The following is a 20,967-nucleotide window of genomic DNA, read 5'->3' on the forward strand; positions in this document are numbered from 1 at the left end:
TGATGAATGCAAAATACGATGTGCTTTCTAAGAAAGTTTTTCTTGCACCTCTTATTGTAGATTTTCTTTTTACTTTCAAGGGAAGACACAAAATATGCTATTTTGCTATTTGTTGTATTTTTATATTTAGAATATAAACTATGATAGTATCAATTTTTTTTAAATAGTGGTACATCATTAAAAAAATGATATTTAAGAGATGTGAAAATTATTAAACTTCAATAGTCATTATATTACGTAATAAAAAAAAACTATATCAATGCTTTAAATAAATTTTTTAATCCAATAAGTAATATTTATTGTTATACGTCAAAAATAACAACTTTAAATGATGTATCAATGCTTTATTTAGTTCAGTAAAAATTTAAATGATGACTAAAAAGATAAACCCCGTTCACCTTAACGAGAAATTTTCTTAAAAAAATGTATTTCACTGCTCAAATAATACATCTCTTTTTTTGGTATTCTACCTCCATAATAATACTTAGTGATTTCTTTTATAGATTATTCTAGTAATTAATGTAGATTAGAGGAAAAAATTGTCACCATAAATTATGGCCAGCCAAGCAAATCACCTGGCATGCCAAATGGCATTACACCGTACTACGGTAGGTTGCTATTGACACAAAGCAGAAGCTACTGACATGCATTGATGTGAAGGAACAAAAGCAGAAAAACTCAGTCAAAAGCAGAAGGGTACGATAGTCAAGGCAGGAGAAGGGTACGATAGTCAAGGCAGGAAAATATTAATGATGGAGCTACAGTAACAGTCTTTTTTGGCCTATCATATTGCACCATTACATGTGAAATGAATTAAACGTCCTTCCAAGAAGCACACACGACGACTTAAAGGTGCTTTGCTTTGGAGTCCGAAACTTTTCTAATGGCTTTTTGGGCAAAAAATATATTTTTTCAACTAAAAAAAATGTTACATAAATAATTAAAACGCATTATTATACTGTATTTTAATTTAACGGAAAGTTAGCCGTTAAAGTAAAACGCAGTACTTTCCGTTAAAGTAAAACGCAGTACTATACTGTGTATTATAGAAAAATGCAGTATAATACTGTATTTTCCTTAAACGCAATATTATACTGCGTTTTTCTATTATTATTGGGCCCAGCTATATTTACTTAAAGGGAAACGCAGTACAATACTGCGTTTAAGGAAAACGCAGTATTATACTGCGTTTAAGGAAAATGCAGTATTATACTGCGTTTTGCTTTAAAATTTGGGCCCACCAATAATTCAAATACACAAAACGTGGTATTGTACTGCGTTTTACATAAAAAAAATTCTGCATCCCAAGCTTATTTAAAACCGTTTGAATTTTATGAAAATCCATTCAAATACTTTCCTTCAAACTTCCGTTCATACATCTCTCTTCTTCTTATCAATCTTTTTTTACAATGTCTGAAGAGCCAAAAATAAGGGTTTCATTATATTGGGGAGGGTGAGGTTGTGCTGGAGAATAACTCTGTGAGGTATAGCTCACCTCTATGGTGTCATGTTAAATTGCCGCTTACAATGGAGTACGATAAATTGGTATCGTTGTTACGTAAAAAAATGAGTCAGAGGAAGCGTTCGGTTAACCTTAAAGTAACCGGTAGATTTCCGTTTTCAGTGACTCCGCAGGGGTTTGCTTATTACTATGAGTTTAACATCGAAGATGATGAAACTCTTAGAGATTTTTTGCGAATTTCGGATGAATACAGGGAATTTATTGTAATAAAATTGATGAAAATGTACGTCAAGGTAGAAGACGTTCCCAGGGCGTGCATAGTAGGGATACCCCCAATCGTCGGGTGGTTATTTTGGAGCAATTTTTGCCAGACAGATTGCCGATGAAAGAGCTTGCCTTGATTTAAACTTGTCATCACCGGCGAATGAGCAGCCACAAAATAATTTTTCGACTTTATATAATCCACAAGACGATTGGTAAATTTTAATTTTTCTACGCTTTAGCGATGTTTATTTTATGTTTGAATTGGATTTGTATTAATACTCATATTTTTCAAAGGGGGTACCGTCCGGATATAAATTTTACAAGTTATGACCCCGCCCCTAGTTGGAATATGCGTAGTTCTGGAGTATCGGACCACGGTGGTTCATCCGGGAGTCATCACCAACAAGAAAATATCCATCATGAAACGTCAAGACAGTACGACTTGTAAGTAAAGTGATATATCTATTTCTAAAGTATTTATCTAGTTGGGTAACTTATCATTTTGTTCATTTTGTATAGGGAAAACGAGCTTTTTGATGTTGCTGACCTCACACAGTTGCCCATAGACGACGTATTCACTCTTGAGTTGGCAGGATGCACAGAGTCAGGAAGATGATAGTGATTATGACAAACAATGCGGATGAGTTTGGAGATGACACACCCTTCCATGATGAGGGTGATGATGAGGAGGAAGTAAATGTTGAACCTGAGCTGACGAGGGAGCATGTTCCTCCACCTCCCGCTAGACCAAGAGTGTATGAGTCCCACGTGCCATTTTATGAGTGTAATATTCCCTTCCTTGATAATTTGCTAAGTATGCCGAACGTGGATGCCCTCACAAGAGATGATGACGAAATTCAGTCAGCGATATGGGATGAGTCTAGACCAGTTGTTCTGACAAAGGGCATGTATTTCCCCGACAAAGCTCGCCTAATTAGGGCTGTAAAAATCTACAGTATAAAAGAGTGCCGTGAGATGATAGTAAGTGAGTCAACTACGAAGGTATACAAGGCTGTATGCCGTAGAGACTTTATGGGTTATCACTGGATGTTGCGTTCCAGCAAGAAGAAATCAGGTTTGTGGAAAGTAGGTAAATTTATTAGCACCCACAGATGTGAAATGGGCACATTCAATGAGAATCACTTCAATCTGGATATGGACTTGATTTCTCTTGTCTTGATTCCATATTTGGAAGTGTCCATTAGGTTCAAGATTAAAGAGTGTATTACAGCCGTCCACCAAGAGTATGGTTGTATTATAACCAAAAGAAAGGTATATCTCGGTCGCAAACGTGCCTTTGAACTTATTTATGGCGACTGGGATAAGTCTTTTTCAAATCTGCCCAGGTACATGGCCACACTGCAACACTTTAACCCCGACACTGTTGTTGAATGGAGGCGTGAGCGTAGTCCGGACAGACCCGAATATATTTTCAACTATGTGTTCTGGTCATTTAAAGCAGCAATTGATGGTTTTGTGTATTGTCGTCCTGTAATTTCCATAGACTGTACTCATGTATATGTAAAGTATGATATTAAACTTTTGATTGCAGTTATAGTAGATGCCAACGGACAAATATTTCCGCTAGCTTTTGCCATTTGTGCCAACGAAAGCGAAGAGACGTGGACGCTTTTCTTGAACCGCTTGAAGCAGCACGTTGTCAAACAACGTTCAGGTATTTGTCTAATATCTAATCGATATGGTGGTATTTTAGGTTCTGTACGACACTTGCCTGAATGGCAGGAATCATATGCATACCACCGTTATTGTGTGAGGCACCTGAAGGCCAATTTCCAGAAGAAATATCCTGACAAGGCCTTGCATGACTTAATGTGGATGGCTGCAACTGAGCACCAGCAGTGCAAATTCACCAGGCGCATGGAAGCGATTCGGCAGATAGATCCACGAGCCTATACTTGGTTGATGGGACATGAGCTTCACATGTGGACATTGCATGCTGATGGCGGCAGACGATGGGGAGCCCTCACTACAAACGTGTCGGAGTCATTCAACGGCTTGTTGAAGTCTGCCCGTGGATTGCCTGTCATTGCCATAGTTCGCATGACATTTAAATAGAGTGCGAAGAGGTTAGTTGAAAGGGATGGAGCTGCATCGGCATTGATGGATAGGGGTGTTCAATTTATGCCAATACCCATGAGAAGATTTGAAAGGTACAGGAGGCGAGCACAGTGGCATTCGTTTCTACAGTACGATGATGACCGGGGTATTTTTAAAGTTAAGACCGTTATCTGCGGACACCGTGGGAATAATCTACAGACGGTGAATGAAGCCAGAAGATTTTGTTCTTGTGGGGAATGGACCATCTACCACATGTCGTGCGCACATGCGTTGAAGTGCTTTCAACAAGTTGGATATGGGCAAACCAACTATATTGATAGGCATACAGTGCTGCTGAATACGTAGACACGTATAGCGGGCAGTTGCAACCATTAGGTGCTGAGCATTATTGGCCGCCGGAACCTTTTAAGTTGGTATGTAACAAGGACTATTTGCGCAAGCTGTAAGTGAAAAAGAGAACGCATATGCGGAACCAAATGGATGTTGGTGACACCGTTTATGCGCGTAAATGTGGCATATGCTCGCAGCCAGGACACGACCGTCGTAAATGTCCTTCAGGTGGTGTATGTGGCGGTGGTAATCCAGCTCCTGGTGCAAGTTCGTAGAATGTACCCAACTATCAAGGATACTCCTAGTCTTTTGTTTTGGTTTTGGTTTTTTTAATATGTGTCTGTACTTGTGTATGTTGCAATATATATCAAATAAAATTATGTTCCACAATCTTGTTACATCTTATTTTTTAACGTGACGTTTTGATATGGTTGTTCAAATATTAAACTTATTTGTGCTAGTAAAGAAGACCAAGAATGTGGAATAAAAAAAATTACGTATTAAAAAATAAATCTAATATGTAAAGCGTGGTACAATAATATGTTTTATCGATTGTATTGTCGTTCTCAAAAAGTTGGAATAATTGAAGAAAAAGCTGTTTAATTGCAGAATAACTTTAATATGTAAAGTGTGGTATAATACTACGTTTTGTTGAGTTGTCATGTCGTTCTGAAAAAGCTGAAAACCATGTGAAAACCCTGTTTTGTTGCAGAATAACTTTAATATGTAAAGCGTGGTATAATACTACGTTTTGTTGAGTTTTCATGTCGTTTAACTTCAATAACTAAAATACAGTATAATACTACGTTTTGTGTGAAATATTGACTATAAATAACGGGCGCATGCTACTTATCTTCTGCACTTAACAATAACCAAAGTTTCTCTTTAAGAAATGTCTGAACAACCCGTTTATGTCCCAAGGTGCTATTGCGGAGAAAAATGCAGTTTGTACAAATGGTGGCCAGATGGTGGACGCCGCTACTGGGCATGTATGAACAAGGAGGACGAGCAACCCGACAAGCCTACATGTGAATTTGAGGTATATATGGATGAACCATGTAACCAGGAGTACTACAAAGAAAGAATTTATGATCTTCATATTACCTGTACGAGGCAAGCGATACGCGAGCGTCGAACCAACCAAGAAATTGATGAGTTGAAGGCGAAACTCAATGAGGTAGAAGAAGAGAAAAAAAGCTGGAAGACCAATTCCAGTGGTTGGAGCAAATAGTAGTACGCGGTCGTGACTAAACAGTGGCTTGTACGTGTTGAGCGTACTAGTGTATCTTTTCATTAGTTCTACTGTTTGTTTTTGTTATGTGTATCGTTAAATTTGCCATGTTAGTGTTTGTGTTGTCATGTTTAAATAAAATTGTTGTTCAAATTCTGTCACAATAACCTGTGTCGTTAAACTAGAATTGTTGCCATTATCTACATAATGTATTATTTTCTTCATAGAATTGTTCAAATATTCAACGTATTGCTAGAAACGCATGTGAAAAAGTTGTTTCCTTGCATCTTAATAATATGTAAAGTGCAGTATAATACTACGTTTTGTTGAGTTGTCATGTCATTCTGAAAAAGCTGAAAACCATGTGATAAAACAATGTCGTTTCAGAGAAATTTAATATGCAAAGCGTGGTATAATACTACGTTTTACGTGTATGTAAAACGTGGTATAATGCTACTTTATATGTGAATCTTGCCTATAAATAACAAGCGCATTCTAGTTATTTTTTGCGCTTAACAACAACCTATAGCAAATATTTCCACAAAACCAAAGTTTCTCTTTAAGAAATGTCTTGACAACCCCTTTATTGCCCAAAGTGCGACTGTGGAATCAAAAGCATGATGTACGATTGTTGGGAAGAAGCTGGACGCCGCTACTAGGCGTGTATGAACATGTTTTATAGGCAACCCGGCGTACCTACATGCAATTTTAAGGTATGGATTGATGAACCATGTGAGTAGGAATATTACAAAGACAAATTATATCATCTTCATGATGTGTGTACGGGGTAGTGGGACAGAGAGCGCCAATCCAAGCTTGAAATTGCAGAGTTGAAGGCGAAACTCAAGGAGGCGGAAGAAGAGAAAAAAAAGTTGTAAAACAAGCTCAAGTGGATGAAGCAGAGAATACTAGGCGGTAGTGACTAAATGGCATGTACGTGTTGAGCGTTGTAGTGTATCTTTATGTTTCTTTTGTCCAGTGTTTTTATTAGTTCTACTGTTTGTTTTTGTGTTAGGCTTGCAAGGTTTGTGCTTGTGTTGTACTGTTAAAGTAAAATTGCTATTCAAACGCAATTAAAATAAAATTATTGTTAAAAGATAATTGTTACCATTATTTACATAATGCACTATTTACACAAAGTAAAAACATAAGTAAATCAATGGGTCCTGCAGCCTGTGTGCTTCAGTGCCGCTGCTGGCCTGAGTCGCATCCCCTGTCGCCTGGGTACACTATCTAGATTATCATCATCAAGCCGCCTCTTTATGTGAGGATGTGCAACAACATCGACACCACAGCTGGCAGGATCGGAAGAATAGGTCGTCGGGCCGTCAACAACCTACAAAACAAGTACTAATCTTAGCATGTGACAAAGTATATTTGTATTGTGCATGTTAAGTCAAAAAAACATTTTCTCACCGTGGTCTCGTCGGCCTCCTGGGTATATGTATCTGTGATGTCCTCGTCAAAGCATGTAGTGGCCTCAAAGATGGGCTGGGACGAAGCCTTCATAAGAAAGTTAAAAATTAATTAATGGCAGCTCATTAAGGAAAAGAAAACAAATTGAAATTTTAAAGTAATACAAGCATACCTGCGCCTGTGGTAGATCCGCATCAACCGCCAGGGATGAGGCATAACTCAACCTGCGCCCGCCATCCACGTCCTGGGTCGGCCGTTCCTCAGCTGCGGTAGATGGGCATGCAAAGTACTGGTCTACATCCCCGTCAAATGTACCCATGATAGACAATGCTCCTGACGGGGTGACCTGCGATGCTGACAGAGAGAGCTGAAGGTTGTACGACGGCATGCTGTTGGAAGGCTCATCCACCTGAGGTATATAACCCGGCTGATCATCTCCAAGATCCTCATCTCTAAAATCGTCATCATATCCCTCAACAGGTGGGTCGACAGGTGCCTCAATGCCCCCTTGCTGGGGACCACCTCCTCTCCATCCCTCGCGACCCCGTGGGGCACCCCTGCCTCGTGGGGCACCCCTCCCTCGTGCCATACCCCTGCCTCGTGGGACAGCCCTACCCCGATGGTAGTACTCTGGTGCCTCATACTAAGCCTCGTGATTCAACCTCGCGCCATCTCTCGCTTGAAACAGGGTCCGACGAGCCAGATCTGCCACCCGCCGGCCATTCTCAACGAGTGCAACACTGTCGGCATGTTGTTGCATCTCCTGTCACAACGGGTAGACCAGGTGATGCCCAATGGCCTATGAAACACTTAAGATATTAAAAAAATAACGATATATAACAAATATAAGATATTAATAAGCCACAAAAACATACTAATGACTCGTGCCCCCGGGCGTATGGTCTGTAGCGCTCGTCAAGTACATGAATGGGGTTCCCGATCATCAGTCGAGTGTGACGGCGGTACCATGACATATACAGATGAATAGTAGCCTCCTGGGTAAATGAAGGTGGTGGTGGAATACGGTACTCTCGCTGCTCCCAAATATGGACCTGCTGCTCTAGCCATCCCATAAATATATCGTCCACCCTGACACGGTCATCCCGCTGATAGTGTGTAGAGACCCATGCAGGCTCCCCCGGTATAGGCTGGGGACGGTGAAACTGGCGAAGCACACGCTCTGTGGCATGATACTCAACCATATCGAAGAAGATCATCAGGACGGAAGTGCTCCAAAACAGTCGGTCGACTGAGCAATAATCGGGCAGCTGAGCTAGCAACTCGTCGCTGTATGGCGTCCAGATGAACTATAAAATAATAACATAAAAGTGAGTATGCGCAATACAAGTGAACTTATAACAAGTAAGTTTAGGTACATATTTACCTGTCCGGCCACCAGCATATCTAACACATCCCTGACAAGGGGGAGATTATGATGAGCATCGGTCCCTCGGTAGTTCCCATGCCGGAGAACCCACTTAGAAGCTAGAGGGAGAAACGGATAAGCCTCACTGGGCGCAAGTGGTGGTAGAGGTGGCTGCAACGGCATGATCTGCTGTCAAGCCCAAACCTAAGATAAAAGGTTGATGTAAAATTTATGAGTCATTTTGACCATATAGAATTCGGAGTAATGAATAGAGTATTCAAAAATGTTGTCTCATGTAGGAGGGGAAGAAATCCACATATATCCACCGCGCAAAGCATGCTCGCCCGGCACATGCTCCTATACAGGTATGCGAGAACAGCAACACCCCAGCTGTACAAGGGTAAATCATCCAGCTGCTGAAGATGATGGAGAAAACGCATACTCACTAGACTCCCCGAAGTGTTCGGAAACAAGACACACCCGTAAAGCAGGAGCAGCGCCAACCGCATGTACCTCTCAATATGGAGATCCTTCGTCTCGCCGGTAATGTCTGGGTGCAAAAACGCCATATGATCTCTGATGCCTGACAAAGCCACGCGATTGTCCCCTCTCTGTACAGCCTCACCCTGAGGTCTATAACTAGTAAACTGCCCCATCATATCTAAATACTGTCCACGCATCATGGATCTAATGTACTGGGGCAGTGCCACGACCCGTCCATCTACGCGCAGCCCGTACAAAACCTGAACATCCTCCAGCGTGATGGTGGCCTCTCCAGTAGGCAAGTGAAAAGTATGCATCTCCAGTCTCCACCGCTCTATCAAGGCCGTGATGAGAGACCAATCAAGCTGTATCCGCCCAATCCGAAAAATCGTATAGAAGCCCGTAGCCTGTAGGAGCGCGACTACGCGGGCATGGAAAGGATGCTACACCATGAACTCCCACAAATCGTCAGGTCTCCTGGAGCGGAGAGGCTCATCCGATAGTTGTCCCTCCCATACAAAGGAGGACCTATGGTCGCCCTACAACACTAATAGCTGATCCTCGGCAGGTCCAGGATGCGCAGGCGGAAAGTCCATGTCGTCTAATATAATTTAAAGAAAATTAATTGTGTGTGTTAGTTTAATAAATTTAATAATTATTTTTAATATTTGACTAAGTAATTATCTATGGGTTCCGGTCTCGATTTTTGAGTCCCGGTAGCACCAAGTTATCCTTAATTATTATGCGTGTCAATTTCAACATTTTTAGAAATTTGTTAGTTTAATAAATTAAATTAAAATTTCTTGAATTGGACTTAATAATTATGTATGGGTTCCACGCTCGATATTTGAGGCCCGGTAGCACCAACCTATCCTTAATTATTATGCGTATCAATTTCAACATTTTTAGAATTTTGTTAGCTTAATAAATTAAATAATTAATTATTTTTAATATTGGACTGAATAATTATGTATGGGTTCCAGGCTCGATATTTGAGGCACGGTAGCACTAAGTTATCCTTAATTATTATGCGTGTCAATTTCAGTTACCGATGGAATTTTGTTAGTTTAAGGAATTAAATTAAAAACTATTGAATTGGACTGAATAATTATGTATGAGTTCTAGGCTCGAGATTTTTAGGTCCGGTAGCACCAAGCTATCCTTAATTATTATGTGTGTCAATTTCAACATTTTTAGAATTTTGTTAGTTTAATAAATTAAATTAAAATTCCTTGAATTGGACTTAATAATTATGTATGGGTTCCCGGCTCAATATTTGAGGCCCAGTAGCACCAAGTTATCCTTAATTATTATGCATGTCAATTTCAACATTTTTAGAATTTTGTTAGTTTAATAAATTAAATTAAAATTCCTTGAATTGGACTTAATAATTATGTATGGGTTCCCGGATCGATATTTGAGGCCCGGTAGCACCAAGTTATCCTTAATTATTATGCGTGTCAATTTCAATATTTTTAGAATTTTGTTAGTTTAATAAATTAAATTAAAATTACTTGAATTGGACTTAATAATTATGTATGGATTCCAGGATCGATATTTGAAGCCCGGTAGCACCAAGATATCCTTAATTATTATGCGTGTCAATTTCAACATTTTTAGAATTTTGTTAGCTTAATAAATTAAATAATTAATTATTTTTAATATTGGACTGAATAATTATGTATGGGTTCCAGGCTCGATATTTGAGTTAATTTGACAACATATATTAATTTTTTACTTTTGTAAGTTTATTTTTATAAATTAAATAATTAATTTTCTAAAGTGTAATTGGATAGAGTTTGGAGTTACTACATACTTAAACTACAGAGACTCTACGCTAAAAGGCTCTATATTATACTACGCTAAAAGGCTATATATTTTACTACGCTAAAAGGCTCTATATTTTACTACGCTAAAAGGCTCTATATTTTACTACGCTAAAAGGTCACTATTACATATAAAAACAACAAACATAACATACAAATATGAACAACAAACTAAATAAATAATATTTATATATTATTAAACAAATAAAAACATAACATTAACATTAAAAATTATTTATCAAATTTTAATAATTTTTTTGTCCCAAAGCTAATAAATCAATCCGGGTACAAATAAGATACAAATTTAAACACAAACATAACACAAATTAACATAGAAACATATTCAACAATACAAATATGCATGTACTATATGAGTTTCGACATACACAAAATCGAAATACCACGATTTAAGTTTTTTGAAATTGATTCAAATCGAAATTTTGCACCCGAATGAAGGAATCCAAAGCTTGTCTTGTGTGCGGGACCTACACTCTTTGCTTTTTGGGTGACGGGTGGGGCCCAATTTTTTAAAAAAAAATTTTGAGGGGGGGGGGCGCAAGGGTGTTATTTTTTAATGGTGATGGTTATGTTGTTGTCTTGGGGAAGAAGGGATTTTTATTATTTTAAAGCAAAACGCAGTATAATATCGTGTTTTCCTTAAACGCAGTATTGTACTGCGTTTCCCTTTAAGTAAATATAGTTGGGCCCAATATTAATAGGAAAACGCCGTACAATACTGCATTTAAGGAAAACGCAGTATTATACTGCGTTTTCCTATAATACGCAGTATAGTACTGCATTTTACTTTAACGACTAACTTTCATTAAATTAAAACACAGTATAATACTGCATTTTAGTTATTTATGTAACTTTTTTTTTAGTAGTAAAAACGTATTTTTTGCCCAAAAAGGCATTAGAAAAGTTTCAGATTCTTCCCTTATGTATAAGAGTAAAATAATGAATTTATGGGTTCAATGTGTTTAAGCTAAGGCTGTCCAAGACGTTACCAAATAATCGGGACGGGACGGGCCTAAATGGGACGGGATAAACGGGATGAAACAGTAGGCCCATCTCACTAACAAACGGGACGGGACGGTTCGTGGGCCCTAAGTGGGCCTTTTAAAAAAATTAAATATTAAATTTGAAATCGGCTAATTATTTATAGATAGCAATGGTTTTTTAAAAAAAAAAAATATTTGAACCCCCACCAGATCCACTAGGAGCGCCAGTACCGCTGCTAGGATTTAGAAAATTTTTGGCATTTTTTTGAGCTTGTATCCACAAATATTTATGTTCAATACCGAAGTGCCCGGTTAAACCCCTTGTCCCACATGATTTATCATGTACAAATGGCTGCTTATATTTTTCACATATAGCAAGTTCATTGACTTTATCATGTTTAAAAAATTCCATACAAGTGATATTTTGTTACGTGTTCAACCTTACACTTACCCCTTAAAGGAGGTACAAGGGGTGAAGCTCAAGACCGATATTGACTCTGAGTTGTAGCTTTTCTTCTTCCTCAGTTTCTTCATCCTCATTTTCTTCGTCCTCAATAAAAATATCATTGCCAAATTGTCTTTGTAAAGTTTCATGATCTAGTTGTTCTCCGAAATTAATATTATAACATGCGGGGGGTTGGGAAAATGAAGTTTCATCAACATGAGTCATTTTATCTATATGTTTTCTAATTCTAGGAGAAGATTAGGATTAGGATTACTACCACTAGCACATTTGCTACTTTTTTAAATATGCCAAATACACTTTTAAGAGCCATAATTTAAATACGAAACTAAATTAGAAAAGTTAACACAAAAATTAAACACACAAATGACATACAAAAATAGAACACGTAAAGTAAACACAAAAATTAAGCACTAAAATGATACAAAAAAATTAAATATTAAAATTAGGAGATGGAACGAGTGCACCGTGATTAAATATTGAAACTTGAAGAAATTGCTCAAAAATTGCTCCAAATACTTGACGAATTAATTTGAAGCTTGAAAGTAGCTCAAAAAATTTGGCCAAACACTTGAAACGTTTGATTGTGAGAAAATTGCGAAAATAATGTAGATAAAATTTAAGAGATTTGAGAGAGAATTGTCACGACCCAATTTATCTTCCGTTGGGTATCGTGATGGCACCTAGTCTTTGGGACTAGGTAAACCTAACAACTGCTGAAAGTAATAACTAAATAATTAAAGATTTGCAATTTCCAAACTTAGAATCTTCTATACAAGTATTACAATCCAAAAACCGGTAGTACAAAACATAATATCTACAGATTATGCTAGAAAACTGTTAAATACAACAGTTTCGAAATAAGAGTGAACAGTGTAAATATAAAAATAAGAAGGTGACTCCGAAACCTGCGAACGCAGTAGCACGTTTACCTTGAGTCTCCTCAGGAGCAATCCCCACATCTAGCTAACGATCAGCTGACCTCGAAATACCCAGATCTGCACAAAAATGTGCAGAAGTGTAGTATGAGTACACCACAGCGGTACCCAACAAGTATCAAGGCTAACTTCGGTGGAGTAGTGACGAGGAACAGTCGAGACACCTACTGGACTAAATAGCCTGAACGAATATAAATGTAGAAACAACAGATTACAATATCTATATAAGGACTACGCATAATGACAATAATAATAATGCAGAAATCTACAGTAAGAAATGGAAACAACAACAAACGGCGAAACACCATAATAATGACACAACAGGGTAAGTTTAACACAGTCTAAATCCGGTGAATACGATTAAAAGGAAAAGCATGTAGCAACCAGATAAAAATAACTACTTTTGCATCAGGATTTAGCCAGTAACCTTCACGAGGCCCCGACCTCAATTATTCATAACTCGGAACACTTGGCACCTTGTGCCCTCATTACAACCAACAACTGCACAGACGACGCACATACCAATAGAATCAGACGAGGGTGTGTAGAAATGATCAACAGTTATCAAGGTCCGTTTCCTTAACCGATAAGAGTGATTAATTACGTATATGCCTGTGCAAGTGTTCTAACATAGTTCATGCCATCTAGTAAATAAATAAAAAGAAATGGACAACACGTAAAATGTTTTCCCAAAATTTTCCCACAAAATAGAACTCCCTCACGTAACTACACCACTACACAGTTATCAACAACAAGAATGCTCCTAGGCCATCACAAGTCATCACAAATCAATCCCTGACATAGCACACCTTGTCTCGTCACGTGTGCAATAATAAAGTAAATGCATGCCTTGTCTCGCCACGTGCATAATATTGTTCCCACCTTGTCTCGCCACATGCGCAACCCTCCCATATATATATATATATATACTGCCTTGTCACGCTGCATATGCAATATCAAAAGTAACAATAGCACGGCAGAAACCTCGTGCATCACAACAACAAGTACAATAACAACAATGACAATAAATACAAGAGTATGGCAAGTAAATCAACTCAAGAACTTTCGATCACAAAGAAACGGTAGAACTAGTTCACAAGGAATAACCACAATAGAGTATACTAGGCGTAATAAGAACAGCTCGACAAGGGAGAAAATAATATATAACAACGATCCCACAGTATACAGTTCAATAACAAGGGATATAACACGAGTCAAATAATTCCAAATAAGGACATGTCAACTAAGATATAGGATATCTAAACTTTTCCTAAGGTTGGACAATTACGAAGAAGATTCAACAAATTCAATTTAAGGATAAGCAGCGGAAAGATAATCATAAACTCAGCTAAGGATGAACAATTACAGAAGAAATAATTATAACTTCAAATAAAGAAAATTAGTTCGGGGAAATATAACATGGCAATAGAAGAGATAACAATTTCAGTTAAGGCACATATGAATCAAATAAGTAATAAGAATGGATCATGAAGCAATTAATTCTAACTAAAGCAAGTAGATGTGAAACTAGTAATTAAGAATGTATTCATAACAAGACAACTGCTTATTTAGTAAATACAAGGACCTAAGAAGCCTAAAAGGCCAATTTTCAAAAAATAAGTCCGACCACGTACTCGTCACCTCGCGTACACAAACTACAATTAACATAGAACTCAAATCTTAAGGGGTAGCTCCCCCACACAAAGTTAGGCAAGATACTAACCTCCAAGAAGACCGACCGATACTCTAAAATGAACTTCTCGGGTGAAATGACCTCCAGACGGCTCAAATCTAGCCAAAATGACTTCGAAGCATAAATAAAATTTATAAGAAACTATTCCGGGTCGTAAAGCCTCAATATTTATCAAAATTCAAAAATCACCCCAAAAGTCGACCTCCGGACCCGCACCTCGGAACCCGAAAAATTTCACAAAATTCGAACACCCATTCCTATACGAGTTCAACCATACTAAAATTATCCAAATTCCGATATCATTTCGTCCCTCAAATCATCTTTTTACATTTGGAAAGTATTCTTAAAAATTCCAATTTTTCCTCAACCCAAATCACAAATTAAATGGTAAAAATAAAGATAAAATCATGGAATATAATAAATTCTAGGTGAAGAACACTTACCCAATCGTTTGGCTTGAAAACCCCACAATGAATCGCTCAAAATCGAGCTCTAGAACTCCAAAAATGGTGAAAATGGCAAACCCTCGGAATAGAATACTATTATTCTGCCTAGGTGCTAAAGCATCGCGAACGCAGAAGGCTGATCGCATTCACGAAGAAGAAAAATAAAGGCTGCCAAGGTAATCCTGTGCGAACACGAGCGAAGGGGCGCGAACGTGAAGAGTAAGAAATAGGAACTTACGCAAACGCAGAAAGAAGGACGGGAACGTGAAGAGGAAATAGTCACCAGTGCCCACCTACTAGTTTCTACTATACGAAAGCGAAGAAGAGAAAGGCAGACCTTCGCGATAGCAGATGGTGGATCGCGAACACGAAGAACAAATGATTCCTCCTCCAAAATAACACTACGCGAACGGGAGGGAAATGTCGCGAACGCGATGAAGGAAACCAGATGACAGGAAACAACAATCCAAAAATAGAAGGAAATGGCCCGTAGCCCCCCGAAACACACTCGAGGCCCCCGGGACCCCGTCTAAACATACCAACAAGTTCCATAACCTAACACGGACTCGCTCGAGGTCTAAAATCACATCAAACAACGTCGAAACTACAAATCACACCAATGAATCGAACTTATCAACTTTCAAATTTTCCAACTTCCAAAACTCGTGCCGAAACCTATCAAATCAACTCGGAATGATGCCAAATTTTGCAGACAAATCCCAAATGATACAACAGAGTTGTTCCAACTCTCGGAATCGCATTCTGGCCCCGATATCACCAAGGTGAACTATTGGTCAACTTCTCCGTCTTCTAAACTACAACTTTTCCAATTTTCATCGAAATGCTTCAAATTCCCATACGGACCTCCAATTCGAAATCCGGACGTGCACCTTAGTCCAAAATCACCATACGAAGCTATTGAAATCATCCAAAACTCATTCCGGAGCATTTACACAAAAGGAAAATCTAGTGAACTCTCACCGCTTGAGCTTCTAAAACCAGAATCCTTCTTCCAATTTGACTCTGAATTATCTGGTAACTGAACTCAACCACACACGCAAGTCACAACACATATTATGAAGCATCTCTAGACCTTATGCCACCAAACGGGACGTAATTTCTCAAAATGACTGGCCGGGTCGTTACATCCCCCCATTCTTAAACAAATGTTCGTTCTCGAACGTGCCAAAATTTGCCTCGAAGTCATCAAATCACTGAATGCACACTTCCAACATACACCCGCGGGTGACCCCATGTCACCCCAATCTCTAAAAGACCCAATTCTAAATCCGCACCCGGTATCAGTCTTAGCCAGCTGCAACAACTCATACCTACACCCACAAGGTATGACTACACAACGTGACACATCACACATAGGCCCATAATAACATTTCTGATCGCAATAACTGTCCAAAATCAAATCCAGCATCGGCATTTAGCCTCATATCCGTTAGAATCCTATTTCAAACCTCCACAACACTGATAGCGATGCAAGGAACATGAATACCTTATAACTATACTCTCGAACCAACAAGTCATAACTAACACCACTGGGCACACATCCCCAAGCTAAAACTCAGGAAGCACAAATGAAAATGATTGACTATGCAAGGAGAAACACATAAGAGAATTATCAAACAAGCCCGACAGGCACAACTCTCTATCGGTACTATTATACGAATCATTTTACAAGGAAAAATCAAAGTATATGAACAAATAACAAGAATCTCATTCTGATATAACTTCCACCGCGTCACGCAGCCCGGCTCAAACATATCGAATCACATAAAACCACGAGGGTATCACACTCAAATTTGAATCACAAGTCGAATACACATCGTACCAATTGAAACCTTCTACTAACTCAATTGTATCAATAAAATCACAACACTTGCTGAACTCTCGCCCCGGTAGAGTATCTAAATCATAACTCGTAATCAAATTACTCAGGAACACATCAAAACCTACCATAATGGACAACAGGAATTCACTTCTAGCCTCGTAACTCTCAATAATGAATAAAAATAAACGATAGACACGGGCTACCACTCGTAGAATCTCCCAACAGAGATAAACACATAAGTAGAGTACTAAATCATGAATTCACCTATAGGTGGAACAACAAATAAGGGACTCACCCCGATAAGCAAAACCAAATCAAAATATGAATGGCGCCCCTCTATAACAAATCCAAAACATACCTGTATGACATCATCTGGCACAACGACCTCAAGCCTACTTTATGAAACACATCAATGCGTCGGGCCTCCCCCTCTTAGGCGCCCTTTACTCGCCTGAATATTCTGCTATGACACACCTGTCTGGAGTCTGGGACAATATCTCACCCTGTGGATGGTATCTCCATACTTAAAACAACCTCTCTACTGATGTGGCTGTGGAAACTGTGCGGTATAGGTATTCGAGACCTATAAGCACCTGAAACACTATGCGAAGCCTAAAGTGCGAACTGAACTAGAAGACCTACAAAACCTCTACCACGCCGTACCCTACCTCCAAAATAAGGACCAGTAGATCTCTCTAGTCTACGAGGCCTCCTCGCCTCCCTGTCCTCTCTCTTCTGACCTCACTTGTCCTCCCTCTTCTAGTCCCGCCTGTCCCCTCTCTCCTAGTCCCACATGCCTTCCACTCAGCGGGTGATCCCTACCACCTGCTGAAACAAAACATTTAACTCCAACTCTCGAGCCATCCTGAACCGAATATCATGCCTGAGCCTGATCGTGTCTAAGCATGCACTATTATTGAGTAGCGAGGATGGTCAATGCAGTTTTACCTAACTAGGCCGGGATCGAATCCACAAGGAGTTATTTTGATTGGAATTAGGTTTATATCCAAGTGTAGATGCGGGTTTTGCTCTTAATTACTCTTCCACAAATGGTTGGTTTGTTTTCTACTTCTACTTCTATTCTATAGCATGCAGTATGTGAAACTAAGTACGATGTTTTTGTTGGTTGTTTTCGAGGGTTTAAAGGGACTAGAGTAGTGACTTACACCTAGGTGGATATCTAACGGGTACCAAGAATCTAGGAAAATCATGTGATTAATTGGGGTCGTAATATAGCTATCACACCCGGGTACTCACTCTATACCTCTCGGTAGTTTGAGAGATTTTGCTCAATTTGGCTTTCTTAAGTCCAAATGGGTATTCATGCAATTGAAGTGATTTTAGCTCAAGTCGGGTATTACTATCTCTAGGTTTAACCCTTTAATTGGAGCTATCAATTTCTTGAGTTCACCCCAACTTCTTGTTAGCCTAGTTTTCCTAGACTTAGTACCTCTTTCTCAAGTAGAGACTAAGTCATAAAGGCATAAATCAGCGTTTGCAACTACTAATTCAATAGTTCTAGCAAGAACTAGGCTAAAAATCACTAATTCATATACATTCAAGCCCTAAAATTCAAGACCCATCAAATACCTACACTAGGATTGGGTCACAACCCTAGATATGGGTTTAGATACTCATGAAAATAACAGAATCAAGGGTAAAGAAGATAAAACCCATATACTAAATTAAAAGATAAAAATCTAATGTTATAAGGTAAATCTTGTACAAAATTGCCCAAATAGGAAAACCTAGCTATCTCACGTGCTCAACAAAAACAAACTTAACCTAAAAATGTCAAAAAGATTTATTTATACTGAGCTAAAATTTCTGGACAAAAATGCCCTTGCGAAGGTTTCGCGGCCACATAATTCTGACCGTGGCCGCGCACTTACTTTCACGGTCCACATTTTTTCACGTATGGGTCTGGGTTGAACCTTGTTTTGCGGACCACATACTTTCCACCGTGTCCGCATGAGAGACTTCTGTGGCCACGTAATTTAAACACGGACCGCCCTTCTCATTTTTGCATCACTTGTGAACTCTTTGAATCTTGGAAACTGCATCCGCGGAATTTTAATCGTGGCCGCCTCTTTCTGATGCGGTCCGCATTCATATTTGTGGCAAAAAACAACCTCTCTGATTCTCCATTTCGCCGACCGCGTAACTATGAGCGTGTCCGCATTGATACTTTCACAGCTGCACTTTTTTCTGTCGCGGTCCGCATTCCACAGCTCTTGGCCCAGTCTTGGTCTTTGTTCAAGTTTTGATTCCTTTATGAGTTGATCTAACTACTTTGGCTCATTGTGAATAATCCCTGCAAGCAAGCATATTACATCAGTTTTAGGGAATACCTTCACGCATTTTAGGCCCAAAACTCAAGTAAAAGAGCAAATAATAGGTTAAAATTCTCACTTATCAACTCCCCCAAACTTAAGCATTTTCTTGTCCTCAAGCAAATAAGGTAGTTCCACTTCTACTAAAACAAAATAGAAGGAGCTGCCCTAATGTGAATCAATCATGCATCAATTGGGACTAACAATTATCTTCAATACAAATGAATTATAAACAACACAAAACCTTTCGAGAACCATAGTTCTATTGCGATACTGGAGCATCAGGAGTTGACTTAAGTTCACCAAGGAAGCTCGCTCTATTACGTAGGTCTTTATGGAACCCAAAATCTTTCTCCTCTACTCTCCAGAAGCAAATATTACTTAAGAATTGTAGCACTCAAAACAAGGATTGTGAAGAAGTACGCTCATCTCTCACAAGGGAATGTCACAAGTCCAGCTCTAACTACCATAAGCTTGCCCCTTATGTGAATCACCACTAATGTAAGCTCACTCAACTCGAAATCATATAGGGCTTTTGCGGGAATGTAATTAAGGCTTTTGGATCAAGGTAGGATTTATCGGCATATGAAGGTTTCATCTTTCCTTAAGCACTCCATTTTCTCATTTCAGCGCATACTTTCTTGACTCTTTGAATCATTTTCTTCTTCTTTAAGGGAACTAGAGAGATACACTACCACTCTTTCTTGCTCATGATAATCATTTTCTACTTTTCTAATCATTCCATGCCTTTCATCATTGAATCTTTTCACTTTTCTATCTTATTCACTTTCTTTTTGACACATTTCTTTTTGGCTTTTCTTTTCTTTTTTGCCTTCCCTTTTCTTCATTTCTATTTGTTCTCCGTACCTTTTATCACTTTCACATTCCTTGTCTCTCCCACCAAACTTATGCTTTTGCCACTTAATTATCACGAATGCCAAGGAAAGATCGAGTGCCAAGAGAGGGTCATTAGAGAACAGATAAAGGCTTGTAACGTGGTTATTGAAAGAAAAAAGGCTTAGTCTCAAAAGGGCTGACTAGGGATATCATATTGGTAGGCTACAGAAGCTTTCAGGTTTCAAATCGGATCGATCAGAGCCTAAAATCATTTCTCAAGTCGAGCTACACTTAGAATTTCGCTTAATCAAACATTCAGGGCAAGCTCTAGACTTATTGGCATAGAACTTGAACTTGCAATTTAATACCTCACCTCACAAGTTGTTGGATTGTTAAAGAGAATAGAGTCGAGGGCCCAGAATAACCCTAGCTAAGATTGAGCACCACAAATGGCTCCAAGAAGCCACTCGATGATTGTTTAGTCAACACAAGAGTCTAAAGGTCACAACTAGAACTATTCTTTGCAAATCAACTTGTTTCTAACCATAAGGTCGAAGGTAAATGTGCTAGGACCAAGTGAAGACTGCCTGAGACACTTTTATTCATTACTACTACATATCAAAGCAAAAAGAAAAATGGACTCAATCCCTTAAGAAGGTTGTCACGCCATCCATCGTCGGGAAGAGCTACCCGGTTCACACAACATCCACCTTTGGAAAGAACTGTAGCATTAAGAAAGCCAAAAGCTTATTGTTCACAAAAAAATGTAGAAGGAAGCTAACAACTTAAAAAAACTACTAACGAAAATAAGAAGCTATGAAGTAAAATTACGAAAGAAGTTATGAAGTAAACGACAGAAATCAAACTAAATATAAACAAACTTGAAGTAAAGCAAATATATACATAAATGAAAATGAATATATACATCAAATAGTAAAAATATATACATATCAAAT

The sequence above is a fragment of the Nicotiana tabacum genome, chromosome 8, assembly GCF_000715075.1.
Source record: "Nicotiana tabacum cultivar K326 chromosome 8, ASM71507v2, whole genome shotgun sequence".
In the NCBI taxonomy this organism is placed as follows: domain Eukaryota; kingdom Viridiplantae; phylum Streptophyta; class Magnoliopsida; order Solanales; family Solanaceae; genus Nicotiana; species Nicotiana tabacum.